We start from the raw sequence: 15,025 nt of genomic DNA on the forward strand, positions 1-15,025 counted from the left end.
AAGAGGAATATAGAATGGCAGAGAAATACTTAAAGAAATGCTCAATGTCCTTAGCCATCAGGGAGATACAAATCAAAACAACCCTGGGATTTCTTTCTTTTTTAATTCATTTTTTTATTCACTTTACAACCTGGTTGTAGCCCTACCCTTCTTCCCCTCCCAGTCCCAACCACTCTCCAACCCATCTCGCCCCTTGTCTATTCCTCAGAAAAGAGGAGACCCCTTTCCCATCCCCCACAGTTCATCAAGTTGCATCAGGTCTGAGAAAGGCAGTTCCTCCAGGGAAAGTGATCAAAATGCTAGCAAGTGAGTCCGTGTCCAATGCAGTCCCTACTTCCCTTACTAAAGAACCCACAGGAAGCCTAAGTTGCCTATCTGCTACATCTTTGTAGGTAGCCTAGATCCAGTTCATTCATGGCCCTTGGTTGATGCTTCCATCTCAGCCATCCCATCTGGGCCCTTGTTAGTTGGCAACCCCTGACACTATAAATGATACTCTGCTAAGTTTGAAGACTGGAGTCTGTCAGAGTTGTCCTCTGAGAGGCTCTGCCCAGCAGAGCCTCAAAACAGACACTGAGACTCATAGCCAAACATTGGGTGATATGTAGGCAGTCTTGTGGAAAAGTGGGAGGAAAGAGTAAAGGACCTGGATGTGACAGGAGCTCCACAAGAAGACCAACAGAGAGACTTCTCTTATTCTGGTATCTTTTAAAGTTAAAATTATGCCAGGCAGTGATGGTGCATGCTTTTAATCCTAGCACTCAGGAGGTAGAGGCAAGTGGATCTCTAGGAGTTCAAGGCCAGCCTGGTTTACAGAGAGAGATCCAGGACAGCCCAGGGCTACACAGAGAAACCCTGTCTCGAAAAACAAAAACAATTAAGAAATGATAAGTTTCTATGCCTGAGGTTTTTTGTTTTTGTTTGTAATTTGACCTGAGTTAATTTGGTTGTTGATGGTTCTGAACATCTTTTATCCTAGGTGGGTCATTTTGAAGACTGGAGTGTTAAAGTTATTCCTTGCGGATAAACAAAATAGTTAGGGAACTCTGTATTTTATGTAGCAACTATGTGGATGGAATACAGGACCTATAGAACATTAACAGACACTGTTGAAATCATTTACATACAATGAACCCTACCACTAAGAAACCAAGACAGCAGTCCACTATGGGATGTTGAGGAAAACAGAAGAGTACTCTGATAACACACAAATATGACTGGGTTCTTTTAACATGGAGTCCAGAAAGGAAATAATAACTTTCATAGCTTACCCAACATAAATATACAAGGATTTGACTTTCTAAAGGTTTTTCTTGCTTTCTTTCTTTTTTTTTTTTTTTTTTTTTTTTTTTTTTTTTTTTGTCATTAATGCCAGTACGTACATCTTAGGCATTTGGAGAAGAAAGACCATACATTAACAGATGATAAGTTTCTATGCTTGAGGGGTTTTTGTTTTTGTTGTTTTGTTTTGCTTTGCTTTTGGTAATTTGACCTGAGTATAATTTTAGGAAATGTTAATGAAATTTGTAATACTTTAAAAAAAGATAAATTTTGGGGCTGGAGAGATGGCTCAGTGGCTCTTCCAGAGGTCCTGAGTTTAATTCTGAGCAACCACATTGTGGCTTACAACCATTCACAATGTGATCTGATGCCCTCTACTGGTATGAAGGTGTGTATGCAAATAGAGCACTCATACACGTAAAATAAATACTTTTAAAAAGAGATAAATTTCCTATATTCAACAATGTTTAAGTTTTAAGGCTTATACATAATATTTTATACAGTTTTTATACAAACAGCAACTAAACAATGTAAAAAATGTTAAATCAAGTTGCTTTTTTTTTTAAAGTTTTCTGAGTTTCCTCTTTGTCTACATTAAATTACAGAGTGGCAAAAAAAAAAAAAGACCATACAACAGTATTGGAAACTACATAGCACTCATTCACTCAAAATAATAATAATAATAGTATACACAAGGCCATGTGCAACACACAAACCTATGCAACCTTACATTTCTAGGGAGACATGTGATAAAAGAAGACAAACAGTCCTGTTTTCTTGGAGCCAAAATTCTGTTGAGGGTGGTAAACAATAAGCAAGTCAAATACAGATTTGACATAGGATTATATCAAATTTAGGCTATAATTCTAAAATCACTGTAAGTACAATAAAAAAGAAAGGAAAAATCTGATGGAGGCAATACATTATCAAAATGATGGTATAGACATCTCAAATGTCCTATTTCCCATAGAACACTACAGACTAAGCAAAATTTAATAAAAATTTGCCAAAACACTATGAACCAAGAACATGGTTTACAGTAATTAAACAAATGCTGAAATTAAAAAGCCATTTAAAAATGGTAGGTATCTTAGGGTTTCTATTGCTGTGATGAAACACCATGACCAAAAAGCTAGTAGGGAAGGAAGGGGTTTATTTGGGTTACATTTCCATATTGCTGTCCATGACTGAAGGAAGTCGGGACAGGAACTCAAACAGGGAAGGAACCTGGAGGCAGGAGTTGATGTGGACAGAGACCATGAACAGATAATGCTTACTGGCCTTACTCCCCATGGCTTGCTCAAAGTGTTTTCTCTTTTTTTCCCCTTTAATTAATTTATTCACTTTACATCCTGATCACAGCCCCCTCTGTCCTCTCCTCCCATCCCCACACTCACACCACTCTCCCCTCATTTATCCCCAAGTTCCCCATGGGCACCAACCAGTTCTGCTGGCACATCAAGTCGAAAAGATCCCCTGCCACTAGCCCAGTCGTGGCCCCACCCACAATGAGCTGGGTCCTCACACATTGAACACTAATTAAGAAAATGTCTTACATGGCAGCACCGACCACACAGTATCTGAACAGCAGCTCAGCAGTGAGAGTAGGGTGACCGGCAGGCTGTACTGTGAACCCCAAAACACAGATGTCAGTGTTTCTCAGATGAGAGGAGAATCCATGGGGATACTCGAAGGTCCATCTTCACCTGCCTAATGCCAGGAAAAATTACTGAGCTCCTCCCTAGCACTGCCGAAGCCCTAGGCCACCCGCCCAATTCCACCATCTATGGATACCTACCTTCCTGGGGCCAGCAGCTCACTCAGCTCTGACCCTGCAGCCTTAGGCCACTCACCCAAACCCACCATCTGTGGATATCTTCCTGAGACCAGAGCCTGGCAATTCTTACCATGGACACTCACTCTCACTGCCTGTGGAGTGAATACCTTCCTGTCCTAAGAGTGAGACTCCAAACCTGGGCACCCACTCTCACAGTCTTTTGGACACCTTCTGGGTACTAGAGGCTCCTGTTCCCAAACCCGGGAGACTGCACTCAACATCCTGTAGACACCTTCCTGGTCACAGTGGCTACTGGTGCTCACTCTCACCACCCAGTGGAGGGGATACATTCTGGTACTGTAGGAAAGGCACAGCTCCATTCTTCCTACTGCCCACCTGCCTGGTTCACCCGGGTCAGAATCAGCCAGCACAGCACAGACAGTGAGCACAGCGGAGTTGAGCTAGGCATGGGACCCAGGTTCCATTCCCCACCATCTAAGGGAAGCCTGTGAGACACTGGAGCAGCTCTAGGCAAGAGATCTGCCAGTGCCCCATCACCCTGGCTCACATAGGCCAGAATCAGCGAGCCTAGCACAGAGAACCCAGTGGAGCTGAACTAGGCACCTGACTCAAGTTCCATTGTTCTCCTCCCAAAGGAGGCCTGTGGGGCACTGGCAGATAGATCCAAGCAGCTCTAGGCTCGGAGATCTTTCTGCCTGTTCCCCAAAAGCCTAGACCACCCGGGACAGAAGGAAAAAAATGCAACCAGCACAGCCAGGGAACCCAGCAGAGGTGAGCCTAGCCTGGGACCTAAATCCAAGTCTCCACCATCTTAAGGAAGCCTGTGGGACACTGTAGTAGCTCTAGACTCAGAGATCTTTCCACCTGTGCCCAGCTACATGGGTCACAAACAGTGAGCTGGCAGAAACAGTGAATTCAGGGGAGACTTCTCGAAACTCCAGGTTCCAGGAATGATCAGTCAAGGCTACAGAAAACCATATGGCTAGAGGCTAGCATAAGAATACAGGCAACAAAAACCAGGACATCATGGCTTCACCAGAATCTCCAAAAATCAACAGATATTCTATTGCAGTGGAAACACAGGAAAATTATCTTAAATCTATATGCAGCTATCTGAGACACATAAGGAGGAAATGAACAAAAAAATAGTTAGCCAAACTAAATAAAAGGCAGAGGGACACAGTCAAAATCAACAAAATCAGAAATGAAAAAAGGCACATAACAACAGACACTGAGGAAATCCAAAGAATCATTAGGTCCTACTTCAAAAGCCTATATGCAACAAAATATGAAAATGTAAATGAAATGGACAATTTTCTTGATATACTCCACTTACCAAAGCTGAATAAATATCAGATAAATAAATTAAATAGTCCTATATCTCCTAAGGAAATAGAAACTCTCATCAAAAGTCTCCCCTCCAAAAAAAGCCCAGGGTCAGATGGTTTTAGCACAGAATTCTACCAGACATTCAAAAAGGAGCTAAAACCAATACTCTTCAAACTGTTCCACAAAATAGAAACAGAAGGAACACTACCAAACTCATTCCATGAAGCCACAGTCACCTTGATATTTAAAGCATAAAAAGACCCAACAAAGAAAGAGAACTTCAGGCCAATCTAGCTATGAACATTGACACAAAAATACTCAATAAAATACTCACAAACCGAATCTAAGAACACATTAAAAATATCATACAGCACAAGCAAGTAGGCTTTATCCCAGGCTTGCAGGGATGGTTCAACACACAGAAATTCATCAATGTAATCCACCATATAAACTGAAAGAAAAAAAAAAGCACACGATCATCTCCTTAAGTGCCAAAAAAGTATTTAACAAAATTCAACACCCATTCATGCTTAAAGTTTTGGAGAGAACAGGGATACAAGGCACACACCTAAACATAGTAAAGGCAATATACAGCAAGACTATAGCCAACATCGAATTAAATGGAGAGAAACCTACATCAGTCTCACTGAGATCAGGGACAAGGCAAGGCTGCCTACTATTTCCCTACCTCTTCAACAAAGTACTTGAAGTCCTAGCTAGAGCAATAAGACAACTAAAGGAGATCAAGGGGATAAAAACTGGGAAGGAAGAAATTGAAGTATTGCTATTTGCAGGCGATATGATAGCATTTATAAGTGCACCAGAGCACTGCGACAACTGATAAACACCTTCAGCAAAGTGGCTGGACAGAAGGTTAATTTAAAAAAGATCAGTAGTCCTCCTGTACACAAAGGACAAACAGGCCGAGAAAGAAATTAGGGAAACTACATCCTTCACAATAGCCACAAATAATATAAAGTACCTTGGTATAACTCTTACCAAGCAAATGAAAGACCTGTATGACAAGAACTTCAAGTCTCTGAAGAAAGAAACTGCAGAAGATATCAAAAGATGGGAAGCTGTCCCATGCTCATGGATCTGTAGGATTAACTCTAGGCTTAGGTTTTTGTTTTTTTTTTTTCACCAAACCTACTTTATTTATGGTTCTTAAACACCTTTACCTCCCTTCCAGCCCTCCCCACCCCTGACCTTAGTAAGGGATTGGTAGGAAAAAGGGCTGTAGACCTGTTTTATCTACTTCCTGAAAGATTAGGGTCATGAGTCTTTAGGGTATTTACAAACTCAGTCCTCTGGATACCAGCAGTACAGTTCAAAAACCAACAACAAGCAGAATATGAAACCAGCATGAGGTCTAGGACTCAGTTCGACTGCCCTGAGAAGTTCTGTGGAATGTTCCTCTCAGAAGATCAGCACAGTGATGTCAGCCCAAAAAGTGATGTCTCACTGCGCATGAGCCTCTCTATATCTGCTCTCCTCAAAATCCGCCCATGAATGTTTTCAGCTGGCCAAAGACTCACCCCTCGCATGAAAGAGCTCACAGCAAAACATCACATGTCCTCTCACAAAGCCAACCTCCAGCAAAACCTCGCATGACAAAACTGAGTCTTTAAGGAAACCAGGAACTTCCACTTCAATTAACATAGGAAAAATGGTCATCTTACCAAAAGCAATCCGCAAATTCAGTGCAGTCCCCATCAAAATACCAACAAAGTTCTTTACAGACCTTGAAAGAACAATTCTGAACTTCATATGGAAAAACAACAACAACAAAAATCTCAGAATAGATAAAACAATCCTATACAACCTATACAACAGAATACCACTCAGTTATTTGTGCATTTTTTTTACTTTTTTTTAACTTTTATTAATTACACTTTATTCACTTTGTATCCTCCCACAAGCCCCTCCCGCCTCCCCTCCCGATCCCACCCTCCTTCCCCCTTCTTCACACATGCCCCTCCCCATGTCCACTGATATGGGAGGTCTACCTTTCCTTTCTTCTGATCTTAGTCTATCAGATCTCATCAGGAGTGGCTGCATTGTCATCTTCTGTGACCTGGTAAGGCTGCTCCCCCATCAGGGGGAGGTGATCAAAGAGCAGGCCAATCAGATTATGTCAGAGGCAGTCCCTCTTCCCATTACTATAAAACCCACTTGGACACTAAACTGCCATGGGCTACATCTGTGCAGGGGTTCTAAGTTATCTCCATGCATGGTACTTGGTTGGAGTATGAGTCTCTGGGAAGACCCCTGTGTTCAAATTTTCTGGTTCTGTTGCTTTCCTGTGGAGTTCTTGTCCTCTCCAGATCTTACTATTTCCCACTTCTTACATAAGATCCCCTGTATTCTGCCCAAAGTATGGCTATGAATCTCAGCATCTGCTTTGATAGTCTGTAGGATAGAGCCTTTCAGAGGCCCTCTGTGGCAGGTTCTTAGCTTGTTTTCTGTTTTCTTCTTCTTCTGATGTCCATCCTCTTTGCCTTTTGGGATGGGGATTGAGCATTGTAGTCACGGTCCTCTCTCTTGATTAGTTTCTTTAAGATGTACAGATTTTAGTAGGTTTATCCTATATTATATGTCTATATGAGTGGGTATATACCATGTGCATCTTTCTGCTTCTGGGACACCTCACTCAGGACGATCCTTTCTAGGTCCCACCATTTACCTGCAAATTTCATGATTTCCTTATTTTTCATTGCTGAGTAATATTCCATTGTGTAGATGTACCACAATTTCTGCATCCATTCTTCAGTTGAGGAGCATCTGGGCTGTTTCCAGCTTCTGGCTATTACAAACAAAGCTGCTACAAACATGGTTGAGCAAATGTCCTTATTGTGTACTTGAGCCTCTTTTGGATATATGCCTAGGAGTGGTATGGCTGGATCTTGAGGAAGCGCCATTCCTAGTTGTCTGAGAAAGTGCCAGATTGTTTTCCAGCCACTCAGTTATTTGGAACAAAGAAAACATGAAATTTGCAGGCAAATGGATGGAACTAGAAAAGATTGTCCTAAATTAGGTAACCCAGACCCCGAAAGACATACATGGTATGTACTCATTTATAAGTGCATTTTATCATATAATACAGGATAAGGATACTATGAGGAACAAACCCAAAGGAGATAAAAAGCAAGGAGTATTCAAGGGAAGATGCATCAATCTCACTCAAAAGGCGAGATAGAATAGACAGAAGTAATGGTTGAAGGGAACAAGGTAAGAGAAGGGGCACAGAAAGTGAAGAGGGTGAAGATCAGACCTGGAGGCAGGGGGAGATGACAGAAGGCTGGTAAAGAAAAGAGAAACTGAGAGTGGAGATATCTCTGTTGACATGCTGGAGACCTAAGTCAGGGTGGGCTCTTGGGAGGATATGAGGGGGATTCAAGCAGAGACTCCTAGTAGCAGAGACCTTAGAGTACACCCTCTAACTAAACTATTCTCCTAGCAGAGGGAGAGGAACACCAGTGCACCCACAAACACGTCAACCTGAAATTTACCCTGCTAAGCTTGCAGACAGGAGTCTGTCTACCCAGCAGCACCTCAAAACAGATGCTGAGACTCACAGTCAAACATTGAGTGATGCACAGGGGGCCTTGGGGAATAGTGGGAGGAAAGAGAAAAGGACCTGGAGGTGACAGGAACTCCACAAGAAGACCAAAAGACCCAAATAACCAGGGCCCAGAAGGGATGGCTGAGATGGAAGCATCAACCAAAGACCATGAACCGGAGGTAGGCCCTATACAAAGATGTAGCAGATGGGCAGCTTAGGCTTCATGTGGGTCCTCTAGTAAGGGAAGTGGAGAAGAGAATCCATCTGACATGGACTCTTTTGCCAGGTTTTTGTTCACTTCCCCCTGAAGGGACTGGTTTCTAGGCCACAGGAGAAGAGGACATGCTCAGTGCTGATGCAACTTGATGATTGTGGGGGATGGGAAAAGATTCCCATCCTATTCCTCCCCTTTTCTGAGAAATAGGCCAGAGGGGAAATAGGTGGGAGAGTGGTTGGTACTGGGAGGGGAAGTCAGACGGGATACAACCAAGTTGTAAAGTGAATAAAAATTAAATTACAAAATAAAAAAGAAAATTATCTCCCGATAGCCATGTTGACAGCTCAGCAGTTTACAGAGGTCTGACTACTGCTCTGAATGATAGGACATATGATTCCCTAAACGCCCTCTCTTATGTCATGGATCAGCAGGAAGCCTATGCCAATAAGAATGGCAGAGCCACAGAAGCCAGGATGAGTTTGGGATTATGTGATCAGCACCAACATATCTTAAGGGACATTCACTTCCCAGAACTTGCTTTTGATGCATGAATCAATAACAAAGTAATTTTACAGACTTCACACTGGCATTTCATGTGTGCCCACTGGAAACTAGTGCTTGCTCGAGAATCATCACCTAGCCCTAGTAGTCATGGAAACGTAGTATACATGAGTGACCCCAAAAATTCTACCAGAGAACACCTTCAGCTGATAAACACCTTCAGCAAAGTGGCTGGATACAAAGTCAACTCAAAAAGATCTGAAGCCCTCCTGTATACAAAAGACAAATGGGCAGAGATAGAAATTAGGGAAACTACACCCTTCACAATAGCCACAAATATCATAAAGTACCTTAGTGTAACACTAACCAAGCAAGTGAAAGACCTGTGTGAAAAAACTTCAAGTCTCTGAAGAGAGAAATTGAAGAAGATAAAAGATGAAAAGATATCCCATGCTCATGGGTTCGTAGAATTAACATAGTGAAAATGGATATCTTACCAAAAGCAACCTATAGATTCAATGCAATTCCCATCAAAATACAACACAATTCTTTACAGACTTTGAAAGAAAAATTCTCAATTTTATATGAAAAAACAAACAAACAAACAAATAAAACCCAGAATATCTATAACAACCTGCACAATAAAAGATCTTCTGGGGTTTTCTCCATCCCAGATCTCAAGCTTTACTATAGAGCAACAGTAATTAAAAAAAACTGCATGATACTAGCATAGAAACAGGCTGGTGGATAAAAGAAATTGAATAGAAGACCCAGAAATGGACTTATGGACACTTATGGACACCTGATTTTTTAGAAAGATACAAAAAGCATACAATGGAAAAAAGATAGCATCTTCAACAAGTGGTTCTGGTCTAACTGGATATTTACATGTAGAAAAATGCAAATAAATACATACTTATCACCCTGCACAAAACTAAAGTCCAAGTAGATCAAAGACTTCAACATAAAACCAAACACTCTAAATCTGTTAGAAGAAAAAATTTGGAAGAGCCTTGAACTCATCGGCACAGGAGACAACTTCCTGAACAGAACACCAACAGCACAGGCTTAAGATCAACAATCTAATGAATGGGACATCATGAAACTGAAAAGCTACTGTAAAGCAAAGGACATGGTCATCAGAACAAAACGACAGCCGCAGATGGGGAAAGGATCTTCAGCAAGCTTATGTCTGACAGAGGGCTAATATCCAGAATATATAAAGAACTGAAGAAGTTAAATATCAACAAAGCAAGTATACCCATTTAAAAATTGGGGTACAGAGCTAAACAGAAAATTCTCAATAGAGGAACATCGAATGGCAGAGAAACACTTAAAGAAATGCTTAACGTCCTTAGTCATCAGGGAAACACAAATCAAAACAACCCTGAGATTTCACCTTACACCCATCAGAACGACAAAGATCAAAAACTCAAGTGACAACACATGCTGGAGAGGATGTGGAGAAAGAGGAACCCACCTCCATTGCTGGTGGGAATGTAAACTTGTACAACCACTTTGGAAATCAATCTGGCACCTTCTCAGACAATTAGGAATAGAGCTTCCTCAAGATCCAGCTATACTGCTCCTAGGCACATATCCAAAATATGCTCAAGTACACAACAAGGACATTTGCTCAACCATGTTTGTAGCAGCTTCATTTGTAATAGCCAGAAGCTGGAAACAACCCAGATGTCCCTCAATTGAGGAATGGATACAGAAACTGTGGTACATTTACACAATGGAATACTACTCAGAAATTATATACAAAGAAATCATGAAATTTGCAGGCAAATGGTGGGACCTGGAAAAAGATCATCCTGAGTGAGGTATCCCAGAAGCAGAAAGACACACATGGTATATACTCACTTAGAAGTGGATATTAGACATATAATATAGGATAAACGTACTAAAATCTGTACACCTAAAGAAGCTAAGCAAGAAGGAGGACCCTGAATGGGGTGATCAGTCCTCACTCAGAAAGGCAAACAGGATGGACATCAGAGGAGGGAAAGGACAGGGAACAGGGTGGGAGCCTATCACAGAGGGCCTCTGAAAGACTTTTCCCAGTATGGTATCAAAACATATCCTGAGATCCATGGCCAAACTTCGGGCTCAGTGCAGGGAGAATCTTATGAAAGAAGGGGAAGATGGAAAGACCTGGAGGGAATGGGAGCTCCACAGGGAGAGCAGCATAGACGAAAAAAAATCTTGACACAGGAGTCTTTTCTGAGACTGATACTCCAAACAAGGACCATGCATGGAGTTAACTTAGAACCCCTACACGGAGGTAGCCCATGGCAGCCCAGTGTCCAAGAAGGTTCCCCAATAATAGGAATAGGGACAGCCCATGAACTCATGGGCTGGCTCTTTGATCACCTCCACTTGATGGAGGAACAGCCTTGCCAGGACACAGAGGAGAACAGGGAGGTCAGTCCTGACAGACTGGGGTCACATGGAGGGGGAGGAGGACTTCCCCTATCATTAGACTGGGGGAAGGGTCTGGGAGGGGGAGGGGAAGGGAGGTTGGGATTGGGAGAAGGTGGGGAAGGGGCTGCAGCTGGGATACCAAGTGAATGGACTGTAATTAATAAAATAAATAAATAAAGATAAAAAAGAAATGCTCAGTGTCCTTACTCATTCGAGAAATGCAAATCAAAATGACCCTGAGATTTCACCTCACATCCATCAGAATGCCTAAGATCAAATACTAAAGGGATGATGCATACTGGAGAGGTTGTGAAGAAAGGGGAACCCTCCTCCATTGCTGGTGGGAATGTAAACTTGTACAACCACTTTGGAAATCAATCTGGTGCTTTCTCAGACAATTAGGAATAGCGCTGCCTCAGGATCCAGCTATGCCACTACTAGGCATATATCCAAAAGATGCTCAAGTGTACAACAAGGACATTTGTTCAACCATATTCATAGCAGCTTTATTTGTAATAACCAGGATCTGGAAATAACCTACATGTATCTCAACCAAGGAATGGATACAGAAAGTGTGATACATTTACACAATGAAATACTACTCAGCAATTAAAAACAAGGAAATCATGAAATTTGCAGGCAAATGGTGGGATCTAAAAATGATCATCCTGAGTGAGGTATCTCAGAAGCAAAAAGACACATATGATATATACTCACTTAAAAGTGGATATTAGCCATATAATATAGGATAAACATCCTAAAACCTATAATCCTAAAGAAGCTAAACAAGGAGGCCCCTAGGGAAAATGCTTAATCCTCATTCAGAAGGGCAAACAGGATAGACATCGGAAGTAGGAAAAGACAAGAAACAGGACAGGAGTCTTCTACAGAGGACCTGTGAAAGACTCTACCCACCAGCATATCTAAGGAGATACTGAGACTCATAGCCAAAGTTTGGGCAGAATGCCAGAAACCTTATGGAGGAAGAAGGAGATAGAAAGACCTGGAGGGGGACAGGAATTCCACAGGAGAACAACAGAGCCAAAAAACCTGGGCCCAAGGGACCTGAAGAGACCAATATTTCAACCAAGGACCTTGGATGGAGAGGACTTATACACCCTGTTCAGAGGAAGCCCATAGACTGCTCAGTGTCCAAGTGGGTTTCCTAGTAAGGGGTAGAAAGGCTGTCTCTGACATGAACTCAGTGACAGGCTCTCCGATCACCTCCCCAGGCCACAGAAGAAGAAGATGAAGCCATCCTTGCTAAGACCTGATAGGCTAGGATCAGATGGAAAGGGAGGAGATCCTCCCCTATGGACTAGGAAAAGGGCATAGGCCGAAAAGAGGGAGGGTGGGTAGGACTGGGAGGAGACGAGGGAGGTGTCTGAAGTGGGTTTACAAAGTGAATAAGTTGAAATAAATAGAAATAGACAGATAGATAGATAGATAGATAGATAGATAGATAGATAGATAGATAGATAGATAGATAAAGTTTAAAAATGACTTACAGCTGGATCATCTGGAGGCATTTCCTAAACTGAAGTTCCTTCGTCTCTGATGACTCAAGTTGACACAAAACCAGCCATTACAGTAGGAAAGCTTAATGGAATCTTTACTTGATCAAGTGTATTGGTAGCCTTGAACAGAGAAGCTTGCATTTACATGTGGGAGCCTGGTCTTTGGTTCTGGAGGAAAAAGCAGAATCTATAAGTAAGTAATCATTCATGTGTATTCTAACTTGTTTGGATATTGGAAGAATGACAGAAGATACTGATCTGTTTCTCCTCATTTAGAATGGAGACTGGGGGAGAGAAAAATTATCAAAATGTATTATAAGGAAAAGTTAAATAAAAAGATCCTTCATACACACATATGAAATTTTCAAGAAATAAAATTTTTATTTAAAAAAGGAGTGAAAATGGATCACTTAAAATAAATGTAAGAAAAACTAGGAACAAATGCCAGGGGTAAAAGACTGAGCCAAAATGTAAGCTAGTCCACTTAAAATCTGGGAGTAAAACTGAGGACAGTTTCTTTGGAAAACTGGAATATTTAAAAGAAAAAGCGTAAATGGTAGAATTCAGAAAATGTGTACTCAGAAAAGAACTGAGCAGAACCTTAGTCATCACCAAGCCAACACTGCCCTAAAACAGAGCAGTTTTTGAAAAAAAAAAAAAAAAACTAAGTAGTCTCTCTTACTTTTGTAAATTTGGTTTTTGGTTTGTGGGAGGGTTTTGGGGGGGTGTATGTGTGTTTTGGTTCCTTATGTCTATAAAAACACCAACTAAGAAGCACAGACTTCAGTGAGTACACCTAAGGAATACAGTGCTCACAAAGTTAGTTTGGAAAAATCACTAAACAAACCTTAATAATAGGTTTTCAAAAACAAACAAAAAACTCTGGGTGAGAGGAAGAGGGACTATAATATGCAACCTTAACATGTTGTGACATTCAAATGTATTTTTTTTCTGGCCTTGAACTTCCTATGAAGCCTGGGCTGGTCTCAATCTCCAAAGTGCTTGGATCTCAGGACTGTGCCACAAATGCCACCATCTAAATGTAAGGATTTGCACAAAAAAATAAAAGTCACAATGCATGTAAAAAAAATAAATAAATAAGAAAGAATAGCCCAGTGTAAGGAACAAACTAAGGAGCCAGGAAGATGACTTAGTTTTTAAGATTACTTGCTGCTTTTCCTGAGAGCCTGAGATTGGTTCTCTGTAACAATGGCAAGGAGCTCACAACCACCTGTAACTCCAGCTTCAAGTCATCAAATGCCCTCATTTGGACCACATACATAAAAATCCATCTTTCAAAAGGAATCAAATAAATTGGTAGGAACTATCCCTTAGGAAGTACAGAGAGTACAGAGTGTTTACCAAGTAAACACTTGAAAATGGTTGTCTCGAGTATGCTCATATAACTAAAGGGAAATATGAACAAAAATTGAAAGTAAATTTTCTTTTAATTGTGTGCTAATATTAATTTAAAAGATAAAAAGTATGAAGAGAAGCTGGGTGCAGTTGTGCATACCTGTAATCCCAGCACTTGGGAGGCAGAGGCAGGCGGATCTCTGTGAGTTTGAGGACAGCCTGGTCTACAAAAAGAGTCCATGACAGCCAGGACTGCACCTAGAAACCGTGTCAAAAAAAAAAAAAAAAAAAAAAAAAAACATGGCAGCAAACACCAGTAATCCCAGTGTGTCGTCCGGGAACAAAATCAACAAGCTTCAGGTTCACTGAGACTTGTCTCAAACTATAAGGTGGAGGGGCTATAGAGATGGCTCTACGGTTTAGAGTACATGTTGCTCTTGCAAGGGACCCAGGTTCAATTCCCAGTACCCACATGGTTGGTCAACCATTTATAACTCCAGTCCCAGAAAGTCCAGCACCCTCTGCCTGCACACATGTGGCACATATACATATACGTAGGCAAAACATTTATACATGCACACAAAGTAAAAAGAATAAATATTTTAAACATTTAAATAAAATATTAAAATATATGATATAACTATTTTTATACATGAAATAAATTATTTTTGATTAAATTTTTATTTTTTAATATTAGTTTGTTAACTTTGTATCCCAGCTGTAGCCCCCTCCCTCATTCTCTCTCAATCCCACCCTCCCTCCCTCATCTCCTCCCTGCCCCTTTCCAAGTCCACTGATTGGGGAGGACCTCTTCCCCTTTCATCTGACCTTAGCTTATCAGGTATCTTCAGGCCTGGCTGCAAAGTCCTCCTCTGTGGCCTAGCAGGGCTGCTCCTCCCTTGGGGGATGGGGAGGTCAAAGAGCCAGCCATTGAGTTCATGACAGAAGTAGTCCCTGTTCCCCTTACTAGGGTACCCACTTGGATACTGAGCTACCATGGGCTACATCTGAGCAGGGGTTCTAGGTTATAT

This window comes from Meriones unguiculatus, chromosome X, assembly GCF_030254825.1.
Source record: "Meriones unguiculatus strain TT.TT164.6M chromosome X, Bangor_MerUng_6.1, whole genome shotgun sequence".
Lineage (NCBI taxonomy): Eukaryota > Metazoa > Chordata > Mammalia > Rodentia > Muridae > Meriones > Meriones unguiculatus.